Genomic DNA, 14,172 nt, shown 5'->3' with positions numbered 1-14,172 from the left:
TGTTTATGGCTGAAAAAACAGACAAGACTGAAAAAGCAGTTTCTGCTCTTGCACTCCTCTTTAAAAGAAACTGCTGTATTTTAAGCCAAAACAACTATTGTGTTTGATAGAACAATATGTCTATATGCTGCCATAGCAGATTCATGTTGCATTAAGCCCCCGAACTATTTTTAATTTGTCTGTTTTACCCTGGAAACCCCCGTTTACAGACGTCGCGCAACCGCTTTTGTTTCAACCCAACCATAAAACAAAGGTAATTAATTATTTTTATTATTCTAAATGTCTGTCATTTTTAGCTTAGAATCCTTAATTGATGTCTAATATTTCATTAAAAAAAAAAAAACTTTAAAAAATTTACTCGCATATTTTAAACTTTTAAACAAATGACGTCACAATAAAAAAAAAGGTGTCTGTAAAAACCATGGATATCTACATCATAACTATCGCTTAATTGTATTTTTTTTGGTTACTGTCGCATTTTCTCCGATATGTTAGAGGATAAATGATGGAACCAAAGAAAGAAAAGTTGAAAAAATATGTTTAAAAGGGTAAATATATGAAAACGAAAATCTCGACCAATCCTTGATGTCTGCGATTTCTGCATCGCAACAATTGTTATATTTAGGGCTGTCAAAATTATCACATGAAGGGGCGGTAATTAATTTTTTAAAATTAATCAGGTTAAAATATTTGACGCAATTAACGCCAAATTCCCCGCTCAAACAGATTAAAATGACAGCACAGTAAAATGTGTACTTGTGTTTTTTGGAGTTTTGTCACCCTCTGCTGGCGCTTGGGTGCGACTGATTTTATTGGTTTCAGCACCCATGAGCATTGTATAAGTAATTATTGACATCAACAATGGCGGGCTACTAGTTTATTTTTTGATTGAAAATTTTACACATTTTATTAAAACGAAAACATGAAGAGGGGTTTTAATATAAAATTTCTATTACTTGTACTAACATTTATCTTTTAAGAACTACAAGTCTTTCTATCCATGGATCGCTTTAACAGAATGTTAATAATGGTAATGCCATCTTGATTTATTGTTATAATAAAGAAATACAGTACTTATGTACTGTATGTTGGATGTATATATCCATCTTGTGTCTTATCTTTCCATTCCAACAATAATTTACTGAAAAAAATGGCGTATTTTATAGATGGTTTGAATTGCGATTAATTAATTTTTATGCTGTAATTAACTCGATTAAAAATTTTAATCGTTTGACACCCCTAGTTATATTACCATGTTTCACCCATAAAATCCCCCAAAAATCCAGCTGAGGCCATTCACAGCTGTGTCTTGACACTAAGTGATACATGCTACATGGAGTTTTTGGATCGACACAAGGTAAGAACGCAACAATATATCGTTAAAGTCATGGCGTCTGTAATTCTGATCTCGCGTGCTCTCACCTCCAGATAAGTTTTTGCTGTTTAAATTTTTTTTTTCAAATGCCCTCCAGCTCAAAAATTTTTCTTCCCCCAGAAAATTTAGAGTTTAAGCTTTACCAATGGTGTATCACACATGCATATCGGACTATTTTGAAATTTGGCCAAATTGGGGGTCTCAGAGCGGAACTTCAAGTCACCTGAGTGTTTTCCGCCATATACTGGACTGCCACGTCCAATTTGGTTGTTCACAATGTTCCGTTGTTGACAATGACAACAAAGACCTACTGTATTCTGTTCTATTCTATTCCAAGTTATTGGATAGGGACTCGGTATCGGCAGATCCTCAAAATCAGGTGACTCGGACTCGCATGCTAAAATAGATTATTGGGGCTTCCTTATTGTCTACCTTGACCCACAGTAGTATCCATAACAGCAAGCCCCACGTAATGGTATTTAGAACACATGATAGACCTTGGTTGTCACAAATGGCAACTGATTATTCATTCGTCAGGTGCTTGTTTCCCTACAATGAAGGTCACAGTGAGGCTGTTGTTCAAACAGATGTGCGTCCCTCACAGACTCACCAAAGCACAAAGTGGAACCGAATGGCGTCAGATGGCGTACGTTCATCACTAAAGAATGTTTACATGAAGTTCTTGGGTTACATCATGCGAATGCGTGGTGGACGTTCCCCTTTAAGGCTACAGACGAGCTTATCTACAGGCCGGCTCATATCAAATCTCTTGTTTGTTTCACCACATCAATGCATTCTTGGGATTCCTTTGCTCGGAAATCAGCTGGTTGCCTGAGAGAGGTCGTTGAACTTTTCTTCAGACTGAAAAGTGGAGGAGGGAGGGCGTGAGTTAGAACATCACAGCGGAGATCGGCAGGCTTCATCTGGTTGTTTTGAAGAGGCCTGATGAAGTGAAGCAGCATGTGATTTTTTTAAACGGCTGAGACCCCACACATCTTGAAGTCACAAGGTGAAATGAGACAGGATGCCTGGAAGGACTTTCTTCTTTAACTCATTCTCTGCTGTTGACGTCCAATGTACAATGCAGTAAATGATCATGATTCCGTGCCATTGACGGCAATAAAAGTCCAACTGACTTTAATGCGTACTTGTGCTACAAGTAAATGGCAATGGATATCATACAGCATTTTGGGATCTTTTTTGTTATGTGGTTGTTATTTTATATTTACGAGAATACAAAGATGTCTATCTTTCATAATAAATACACTTCAGACTAGGACTGGGCGATCTGGCCAAAAAAGGGATCACAAATATTTTTGTATGACTGGTAGTTTATATACAATGTCTTCTAACATTGTATACAGTGGTATGAAAAAGTATCTGAACCTTCTGGAATTTCTCACATTTCTGCATATTATCACCATCAAATGTGAGCTGATCTTTGTCAAAATCACACAGATGAAAAAAACAGTGTCTGCTTTAACTAAAACCACCCAAACATTTATAGATTTTCATATTTTAATGAGGATAGTATACAAACAAATTACAGAAGGGGGAAAATGAGTAGGTGAACCATTACATTTAATATTTTGTGCCCTCCCCCCTTTGAAATAACTTCAACCAGACGCTTCCTGTAGCTGTAGATCAGTCTGGCACTTTGATCAGGACTAATCTTGGCCCATTCTTCTCTACAAAACCACTGTAGTTCGGTCAGATTTGTGTCTGGCATAAATCGCTGTCTTTAGGTCATGCCACAGCCAGCATCTCAATGGGGTTCAAGTCTGGACTTTGAATTGGCCACTCCAAAACGTGTATTTTATTCTTCTTAAACCATTCTGAAGTTGATTTACTTCGTGTTTTGTATCATTGTTTTGTTGCACCATCCATCCTTTTCTAACTGTTTTAACTAGTTTTAACTTTTGACAGGCGGCCTCATGTTTTCCTGCAAAACATCCTGATAAACTTTTGAATTCATTCTTCAATTGATGATTGCAAGTTGTCCAGGCCATGAGGCAGCAAAACAGCCCCAAACCATGATGCTCCCACCACCATGCTTCATGGTTGGGATGAGGTTTTGATGTTAGTGAGCTCTGCCATTTTTCCTCTACACATGACGTTGTGTGTTACTCCCAAACAATACAACTTTAGTTTCATCAGTCCACAAAATATTCTGTGGAGTGTCCAAGTGCCTTTTCGCGAACATTAAACTAGCAACACTTTTTTTTAGACAGCAGTGGCTTCCTCCGTGGAGTCCTCCCATGAACACTAGTCTTGGCCATAGTTTTACATATAGTTGATGTGTGCACAGAGATATTGGACTGTGCCAGTGATTTCTGTAAGTCTTTAGCAGACACTCTAGGGTTCTTTTTCACCTCTCTGAGTATTCTGCGCTGAACTCTTGGCGTCATCTTTGGTGGACGGCTACTCCTTGGGAGAGAAGCAACAATGCCAAATTTTCTCCATTTGTAGATAACGTCTCTGACTGTCGAATGATGAACATCCAGACTTTTAGAGATGGTTTTGTATCCTTTCCAAGCTTTATACAAATCAACAATCCTTGATCACAGGTCTTCAGACAGCTCTTTTGATCGAGCCATGATGCACATCAGACAATGCTTCTCATCAAGGCCATGTCCACACGTAGCAGGGTATTTGGCAAAAAGAAGATATTTTTCTGCGGTTCTACCTATCATCCACATGAGCACGCAGAATTAAACCAGGGTTCTTAAAAACGACGGGGAAGGTGAAGATTTGCGAATTCTGCGTTTGTGGCTCCATCTTGTGGACACTGATAACCGAAGATTTACGTCACTGGCTGCGACAAATTTTGTCCTCACGTCACACATGAGACCAATTTTTACATTTGGAGTATATTAAATAGGGGCTTTCTATTGCTTTTTTTGTGTTTTTTTTACAAACTCTTGCTGTGCTTCTTATTAAATAATGGGTATTTTGGACAATTATTTTATTGTTTTGAATATACTTAAAAATGAATGAAAGCGGTTGGCTGTGGAAGTTTTTTTTCTTTTCTACACAAACGTGCAGGTGTGGACGCAATTATTTTTCCCCGACGTATTAGGGCAGAATCCTCGTTTTTAAAAAAACCTGCTACGTGTGGACATGGCCCAAGACAATTATTACCAGGTGTGTGTTTTAATAGTTGGCTGGTCAGCTTTAAACCACTCATCAGTGATTGGGGACACACCTGACTTAAAATTATTTGGTAAAAATGGATTTTAATTCCTCTTTAATTCTCCTTTGGCAGAGGGTTCACTTACTTATTTTACCCCCTTCTGTCATTGTTTGCATGCTATCCTCATTAAAATATGAAAACCTATAAATGTTTGGGTGGTTTCAGTGAAAGCAGACACTGTTTTTTCATCTATGTGATTTTGACAAAGATCAAATTTTATGCAGAAATTACAAAAGGTTCAGATACTTTTTCATACCACTGTATATTAGCATTGAGCTGGCGATATTTGAAAAATTAAATGTTATTTTTTATTTGTGTTTGGCTTTAGAGTTTCCCCCATCTGGAGTGTATTAAACCGCCTGAAAAAAATTTGGACTTTTTTTGGTACCGTTCATAATCTGCCAGACTAGTTATTTTTAAATCTGCATATTAGAGAAAGACTGATTATCAGCCGGGCCGATTATCAGCGCCGATATTTGGAAACTCAATTTAGAGCAGGGTTATTTCGGCTCAGATGCAGCCGTACCTCTCTCTTCTGCACTACTATTCACCCTGTCCTCTGATTGGTTAAATGGTAACGGTAAATGAAGTTACACTTGTATTGCGCTTCAAACTATATCCTCATCTACCTACTGGTGACGCAGCACCAGGAGCAACGTGGGTTTTAGTATCTTCTCAAGGATACTTAGACGAGGTCATCAGGGGGGAGAATCGAACCCTCAGCCTCTGGGTTGGGGAACGACTACCTCTGAACCACCTATTATTAGTTGTTATTTTCTATTTGTGTGATTCAATAAACATGCTTTAGGCATTTCAATGAAGTTCAGTGTTTCATTATTCAATTTTTATACACCAATTTTTACACTTTTATTGCAAATGAATATCAGCTCCGAAAATTGGTTATCGGTCCCTATGACTACTAATAATCGGTATCGGTCCTAAAAAACCCATATCAGTCGATGTCTACTGCATATGAATGGTGTCAGTTAAATACAATACAGCTGATCATCGAGATTGATTAAATCTTTTTTGTCAATCTTGATCTCCATCTTAAAATTGCCCAGCCCTGAGCACAATTTCTGTTTTAGACATCTTGTTAGATAGTGCCTTTTGTGTCATTGTTGTGGTATGGTAGATTACTTCAATTTGTCAACAGTTTGCATAGGAATGAACATTTCCAGCTTCCCTGTTTTCTGGAATGCAGAATTTATCCAAGGGCAAATCACTGTCATACCCTTGAACATAAAAGTCTAAAATGATTTTTTGGGGGTTGGGCCTTGTGGGAGTGAGATGAAAAACAAAAAGAACCTGAGCAAGTCCGTTCCTGTGCCTGCCTGCTGGCTAGCAAAAAAACCCCCACATCTTTTGTAAAACAATTTTAATAATGGATGAATGAGTACGACAGTTCTGTTCGGGGGGAAAAACTGTCATAGTACATTTTTTGTTCCTTTTCTAGACTACGAGCAAAGTAAACGCCTGTTGTCCAACTTGTCCTTTCGGCCCGCCAAGTGCTGTATTGAGCCTTTATGAAAATTTGGGACCATCACAGTGTAACCGTCTCATTTCAGCGGAACACGTTCCATTTGCGATGCAAAAAACGTCAGTCTGAGAAGGTACTGACCTGATAGCAAGGGCGAAGGTTTGCATAGGGACTGTAGGAACATAACACTTCCAGCTTTTCAGTATGCTCAAATTGTCACCACCAACTTTTTTAATCCACCTTATTTGCATTATATGATGAGTTCAGTTATATGGGTAATTTATATTGTCTTCCCATATGTTGTAAGGATAGAATAGACCCTACTACTATTATTGAATTATTTTCATTATGTTCAGACTTACATTTATCCCTTTCACTTGCTGAATGTGCCGGTCCATTTTTTTCCCTTCAAATGCACGTTTGATTAGCTAGTAGGCATGTGCCGGTTACTGGTTTCAAGGTATACCATGGTATGAAAACTTTAAGGTTTCAAACCACTAAAATTTTCCGTCATACCGTCCTTACGGTATTAGCTATTTTTCATGTCCCAAAAATGCAGGGCTCACTCCTCCGCCTTAAGTTGTTGCTCAGTGTCAGTGTTGGCTGGAGGACATGAAACACTTAAACTTTTTCCCCCATCAAAGAAAACGAAGTCACTCGTATGGGAATACTTCGGTTACAGAAAAGTTACAGACCGCCGTGGCTTAGAGGAGGAAGGCCAACTGACAAGTAAAACATGTTTTCGGAGGGTGGCTGCCAAGGAGGCAATACCTCCAATATAATTTTGCATTTATACAAAATTAAATGTTAGTAAAAGCTGTCATGAACGTTCTCCACTAGCTACGAGAGTTAACTCCAGCGTGTGTAGTGTGTCTAGCAGTGGTACAACATGCTGTACCATTAATTTGTTAACGAGGCAGATAACGTGGCTAATTAGCATGCCAATTTAATTTTATTTAGAATATTTCATTTTTTAAAATTTATTTAACTTGACATTATACATTACGTATATTCCAATTTGCTAATATGTTGTTTTGAAAACTAAAAATTCTGTTCATTGGAAAAAAGTTTTTTTGTAACCTAGAAATCTCAAAATATTTTAGAGTTGCAATTGCAATACCGTGATACTGTGATATTTTTGCTTAAGGTTATCATACCATCAAGAATCTCATACCGGCACATGCCTAGATATTAGAAGTTTTTTTTTGACAGCACAAGCTACTGCAAGTAATGTAAAAAGACGTCAATGGTTTTGCTACTAAAAATGTGACCTGTATCAGAGTTAGCATAGTATTATTCTGTGTGAACTTGCTAACGTGCAAAACTACTGCGGTCAAGCAAGCCTCCACAAGGAATATAAGTCAAGCTAACCATCCCTCATTTGGACCATTGTTTGCATTATGTGCATTACCATAATGCAACGCAGTGGCTTCATAGTGCAAGTCCCAAGAATCAATCCACTTCAAAGGGACACGGATATGAACATGAACTGACTTGGGAAAAAAAATCTATGAAATGAAATCGCACATCAGAATATTATGAGAGTACTTTGTTTAGTCTAGGATGCCTCAGATGTAGATCGGTCCTTGGATATCTCAGATTTTTTTTCATGATTTTTTTCCCCAAATCACTTTTGTTTACAATACTTTAGTTTGAGTCTAGGGGTGCTCCTGAGTCCCCCCAGAAGTGGACCCATTCTTCCACTTCAAAATGTTGAATCAAACGTTGTATCAAGTGAACCAATTCACATAAATGTTAGTATAAGTCAATACAGATTTATTTTGCTTTGATCATTTCACCTATCAATTAATTAGGTTCATATTCGTGGAAAATGTGGCCCTTACCCTATACGCCCCAGTTGGTCTAAAATGCCATTGCATACAATTGACTTTCCAGTATATGAATTTAAAATTAAGAGGTTGCCGGTAAAATGTTGTCTATAAAAGTTGTAAAGCAATACAAAAAAACAACAAAAATGAATGTAATGAGCAAAAAAAATTTTTTATAATGGGTCAAGTTTATTTTTCAAACATACGTATCATGAGACTAGCACCTTAGAGACGGTCATTTGCTTTGCTTAGCCCTCCCAAAAACAAATCACTTAAGGACAGAAGAGGCAAGATGGATATAGGTAATTTTCAAACCTAAGCTTTCAAAAGCAACAACAATGTGGACAATGAAACGCCGGAGAGCACTGCCAAAATTTTGAGCGAAGTTTCAGTTGCTGGGATGCCTCTATGTACAAATTTATTAAAAAAAAAAAAAAAAAGTCTACATGCACGTTATGCTTTGCCTGGTACACCACACTCACCGCTGTTCCAGCTGTTGAGTCTGGCCACCATTCAGCGGATACAATTTCCAGGGCGGAGCAAGCCACGGCAAACAGACAGTGGAGTGGACCAATCAGCGACGGGCAGTCGTGACGTTAGTAAAACGACGAGGGCAGGACAAGGGACTTGCGCGCGGAAGTAAACATACGAGGAGAGCGGAGTTTATTCAACATGGCTAGCGCGAGACAGACTGTTGTCAATGACTCGTGTCGATGTGTTTTTGGTAATTTAAAACTGATTTTACCGTGGATTGGAACATATTCTCGGCTCTCCTGTTCACCATCTGTGTTGTTGTGGAGACGACTTTCGACGCGCAAGAGTGACGTTGCTCGTTAAGAACACGTCACGCAAATAAACGAATCTGATTTGTCCATTGATTTTGTACCTGCTCGAGAGGCCGTTAATGGGCTGGTTCCCAGACTTTTCTCTCAGTGTTTGAAAAATACAGGAAGAACAGTCTGGCCGTGCCAGGCAACGTTATGCTGTTATATTGTCCCTACCAATGTTGAGACCAAACCTACGCCCATGCCTGATAGTACATGAATTTTCATTGGCTGCCATGGACGTAGCTAGACTGAATAATCGCTGGCATCCCTCCCAGTCAAAATGAATTGACGTCTTGCGCTGTCAATGGCAGTCAATGAGATATTGAGCGCTGCCTTCTCTGTGGCTTTTTTGGAGTTTCTTCTGAGCGTTTCACCTCCTTTGTTCCAACTTCAAAGATGCAAAAGAGCTCAGCCTCAAACGCTCAGTTGTAGGGGTGTGACAAAATATCAAAAAGGTGATATATCGTGATACTTTTTATCCCAAAAGGTTATCGATATGCTCCTGCCAAAAATCGAGATACCGTTTTAAACAGGTGTCAATGTTTTTTTGTTTTTTTTTAAAAAAGGGAACCAACAAGCTGCTGCCAAAATCTTCCACCATAATAGTGTCTCAGTTAACTCTAAGGCTGCCATTGACGGTGCTCGACGCCCAATCCATTTAGAATGGGAACTTTTGTTCATTCAAAACCAGAGCATTCACAGTCATTTGGTGTGATTTTCGTGGCATTTGCAGGTCACTTGCTGTTCATTTTAGGGCATTTACAGGTCATTTCCTGTTGAGTTTGAGTCACTGCCTATTCATTTGGGTGATTCCCAGGTCACTTCCTGTTCTGTAACTCAAAATAAACAGGAAGTGACCCATAAAATACCCCCAAATCAACGGGAATTAACTGAAAATCAACAGGAAAAGTACCTCATTGGCTGCCACTGATGGCCATCGAAGTTCAATCCGTTTGAAGTGGGAGGGATCAAATGGAGTTCAAATAGATTGGACGTCGACTAGTGATAAACTCATTTCAATTCACAGCAGAAGCTTGTTTTTCTGTTTATTAGTTGTTGGGTCAGAAAATCATTCTAGGATATTCTACAAATGTATCGATAATCGTTGTATTGCGATATCGTCAGATCATCGTCATTGTGAGCTTTGTATCGTATCGTGAGGTACCAAGAGGTTCCCACTCCTACTCAGTTGTCTTCCGTGACATTATCGGACATCTGAGATGTCAGCTCGGCTTCTCGCCACTGCTTTTTGCTCGCTGTGCCCACCGACGACTCCCACGCCTGCCCTCCCTTATTCGTCCTGTATACGGGGGGCCTCTCTCTGCCACGCTAACCTGAAACCGCATCCAGTTCTCTGCGCACAGCCCCCTCCTGGATGAAAGAGGACACCAAACTTTGATGTTCTACTTTCTCCTCGCCCGACATGTTGAATTCTCTCTCAGATGTCATTACCAGCTGCATGTTCGACGAATCTCCCCAAATTACAGGGCCAAGTTGGGATTCCATCAAAGGCTGTGCGTTTCGTTTGAGAAGAGTCAACTTTTCTCTCGGCTAGAGTTCAGTAAATGCTTTCAAACAAATGGAAAATCTCTTAGCTACGACGTTTAATCCAACTCTAGCCCTCGCTCACCCGCTTTGTCTCCGTGCTATATGAGTGCATGTTTGGCCTGCCTGCACTCTTTCCCTAGTTACACACTCTGATTTAACCATACTTGGCTCTACCACAGTCCAACTTAAACCAGACGCTGATGTCATCCCGGGGCGTCTGGCACAGGAAGTGACTTTACACTAACTGAACTGTTGAGAACTTTACAAAAAAAAAAAAAAGTTGAGCAATCACGCCCTGAAAAGGTTCTTTAAAACAAAATGTCAGGCATGCCGTGTTATGTTACTTGGGAGACAACAATGGATCGCTTGAATGCATCATACGGACAAAAGCAGAAAGTTCAGTGACGTTATTTTTCCCTTTTCAATTTGCGAACAATCAGCTTCCCTATACTCACACATTTTCCCACATCTGTCTATTTTCAGCCCTTACTGGTTGAGATTGCGCATGTACACTCTAAAAAAGAAACTGTTGACTTTATTGTAAAATACTGGCAGCTGTGGATGTCAGAATTTTACCGTTTAAAAAAACAAACAAACCAACCTAAAAAAGTATAGTGCTTTAGTAACCATAAATGTTATATAAAAAAAAAACAACAACTGATAATTATGTTAAAACAATTTATTATTGTCTTTTTTAACACTGTGACCTAGGGTTGTTCGATTTTGCCTAAAAAGGAAATCCCGATTATTTTCTCTCAAACCCGTTTTTCAATATCGATTTCTTGGCAAAATAAAAATAATGACAAATAAAGTATTCTGAATGTCTTCTGTTTAAAGGGCAGCTGAAGAGCATTTCAAATTTGGGCGTAATTTTACGAATTTAAACCATGGACGAGTTCGACAAAACAACCATGTCATTTTTAACACGTAACTGCGAGGATAATTTGCGTTTTTTAGTTTTTTTGCACTCTGTTAATGGTCTTTTCCCAAACCCGGAAGTGTGACGTAAATCCCTGAACGCAACAGAAGACTATCTAGAGTGAGCAAAACAGCAGCAATGATTTCAGTGATATTTCCACCGAAAGTAACCATTCAGGATCGCTCTTTCGTGACGCTAAGGATGGCAAAGGCTCCTAGGAAATATTATCTACAATTAATCCCTATATATTGGAACCTGAGGCGTCAGATGATGACGATTTACTCGGCACAGCAGACATTGGTTACGACCCTTTACGAAAGGAAGAGTGGTAGGCATCTAGGATCGTGATTTTCTCTGAACCTTTTTTCCCCAGTCATTCTGTGATATAATTATCAGTAATTGAAAAACAGTTTAGTAGTTATATAGGTCTAGTAAAAATGTATCAAATTGACATGAATGGACAACCTGTCATCTGTCTTATGACAGGTAAGCAGCAACAACAAAAAAACAGGTCGCCGTCAAGTAATAAACGTGTCAAATTGCCAGTAAGGGTCTACTTACATCTTTGAAAAACCAAACCTGTCATCGCTGAAATGTTGAAAACAAAGGACGCGATTAGTGCTGCAGCTATCGAATATTTTAGTAATCGAGTAATCGACTGAAAATTCTATCGATTAATCGAGTAATCGGATAAAACAAATATATTTTTAGGTGAAGAGCAGTTATAAATATACATGAGAAAACAAGACACTTCATCTAATCTTGAACCATTTTCAGTCAATCAATGTCTTTATTTTCGATGTATATTGTTGAAAACAGCCAACAATTGCATCTCAAATGTAACTAGAATAAAAAAAAAAGACTAATTCACTGCTTTCACTCAAAAAACCTTTAGATCTTATAAAAAAAAAATACATGTATGTATGTATGTATATATATATATATATATATATATATATATATATATATATATATATATATATATATATATATATATATATATATACCAAAAATGCCTTTACGCTTGATAACACACATCACTTAAAAGCTAGGATTTTTTCCCACGTGTTTCAATTGAATTTCTATTTGTGTCAAGCCATTTTTAAGTTCTAGTTAAGTTTTAAGTTTGTCAAGTCCTGATAGGATTTTGAGTTTTTGCATTGTTCAAAATAAATGTATGATACAGGCTGTATTGGAGCACATTAGGGATTAGTGCTACTTGGTGTTTTATCCAGCAATGACTACTGAGCTAAAATTGATAGTTAGCATTATTGAGTTTTTATTTTACACCCTCATCACTCCACAATGTTATGTTATGTTAAAGCCTGTATGTAAGACACGTTAGACACGCATCGAAAGTGGTCATAATTAATAGAAACCTAGCCCTCCGCAGGGCTAACGTTACGTGAGCTAGTGACAGTAACGTTAATCTTATTTATTAGCGCTTAGCGCTCTTTATTAGCGCTTAGTGCTCTACTGCTTTAAGATGGCGGCTGTTTACTAACGCTGCCCAGACGCAGCCGAGTATGTCATTTCGCATCTAGTTCAACATACATGTGATCTCTACTAGACTCAGCGGACGCTACCTGCTACCAACGTAGCATCGTGCGGGCTAGTATTTAGCAACGTCGGCGTCATTTGTAGCGGCTGTCGGCTGCAATAAGTTTTTTTTATTTTATTTTTTTTATGCTTCTTCCTCTACGCACGTGACATCAGCGTGCTGTCCCGCATTAAAAGTAGTCTGAGCAAAACGTGATGCTTAGAGCTGTCAAAATAAACGATTACTCGAGGTCAATAAAATTACTCGGATCAGTTTTTAAACTCGAGTTACTAGAGTTGCTCGAGTATTCGTTTCAGCTGTAACGAGAAGCCGGTGTTCTGCCAATCGTGCCGTAGGGACTGGTGGTGCGTGGCGGTGGGCGGGCGGACAGTGCGGGCTGGCTGCTCAGCCCTTCTGATGGAGGCTCTGCCCGTATACGGTGTGAGGCCAGTAGGGGCCCCCGGCAAGCTGGGCGCGGCCTTCCCGGAGTCGGGTTCATCCCAGCGACGAAACCCCGAAGAAGGTGAGGGCCGCCTCTCAGCAGCAGACTGCGCCCACTGGGGGTTAAGAATCTACCAACAATCGGGTGCACCACCGGCCCGTCTCGCCCTGGTACGTTAGAACACCGAGTAAAAGTTCTTCCGCTTGACTCTCACAAAAGATGTCCAAATCCTTGCAGAAGAAGGTTTTTTAGGCCACTCATAGAGTCTCGAGCCTTCATGTGAGCAATTCGTCGCTAAACATCGATATGGCATGACGAAACTCGCGAGTAAAACCCAGAAAATGTTTGCAATATATGGCGAGGATAGCGTGGTGCTATACTTTCGTATAAGAGCGCTGGTGGGGTCCCATTGAATTGATGTTATCGGGTAGCGGCCGGCAACGAGGCGTGTCCCTTGTTGCTAAGGTGTTGCTATGGCAGTAACTCAAAAACTATGCGGTCAATTAAAAAAAAAATTGGGCAATGTGAGTTTTGAGACAGCGTATGATGCATTCAGGCCAATTTACCCGAGTAAAACGCTCATCCGAAAAGCTCTTCAGCTGCCCTTTAAATTATTTTTTTTCTTCATTAGATCTGAAAGTGCCAGTTAATTTAACTCTGCTAATACACACAGAACAATCCCTTGGGATTAAGAGCATTTTTTTATACAACAGACTCCGGCTCTGTTCCTAATTGAAGCGAAAATGAAAGTAGAAAATGCATATACCATTTGAAACAAAATCAAACATGAGAAAAGGTAGTCAGTCAGTCAGTCAGTCTGTAAACCAAATAGTCTATCAGCAAGTCAGTCAATCAGGTCACTCAGGTGAAATAGGTAGGCAGCCATGCTCAGGGTGATGTGCTGCCACATTTCTCACTGGTATTACATAAATCAATGATTAGTGCAAAACTATCACGCAGTAATAACAATATGCAAGGTGGCAATCACCTATTCTAAACAAACACAAATATGCATCCCA

At 39.2% G+C, this 14,172-nt stretch overlaps 2 protein-coding genes across 2 annotated transcripts in view; both read left to right on the top strand.

Moving 5' to 3' along the window:
* bcl2b (BCL2 apoptosis regulator b) overlaps positions 1-14,172 on the top strand; it is a 78,810-nt gene that overhangs the window by 27,393 nt on the left and 37,245 nt on the right. The gene's annotated exons all lie outside the window — the stretch shown is intronic.
* LOC130930022 (zinc finger BED domain-containing protein 5-like) overlaps positions 1-14,172 on the top strand; it is a 101,789-nt gene that overhangs the window by 63,612 nt on the left and 24,005 nt on the right. The window lies entirely within an intron of this gene.

This window comes from Corythoichthys intestinalis, chromosome 14 (genome assembly GCF_030265065.1).
Source record: "Corythoichthys intestinalis isolate RoL2023-P3 chromosome 14, ASM3026506v1, whole genome shotgun sequence".
Lineage (NCBI taxonomy): Eukaryota > Metazoa > Chordata > Actinopteri > Syngnathiformes > Syngnathidae > Corythoichthys > Corythoichthys intestinalis.
This window is presented reverse-complemented; position numbering and strand designations above follow the sequence as displayed.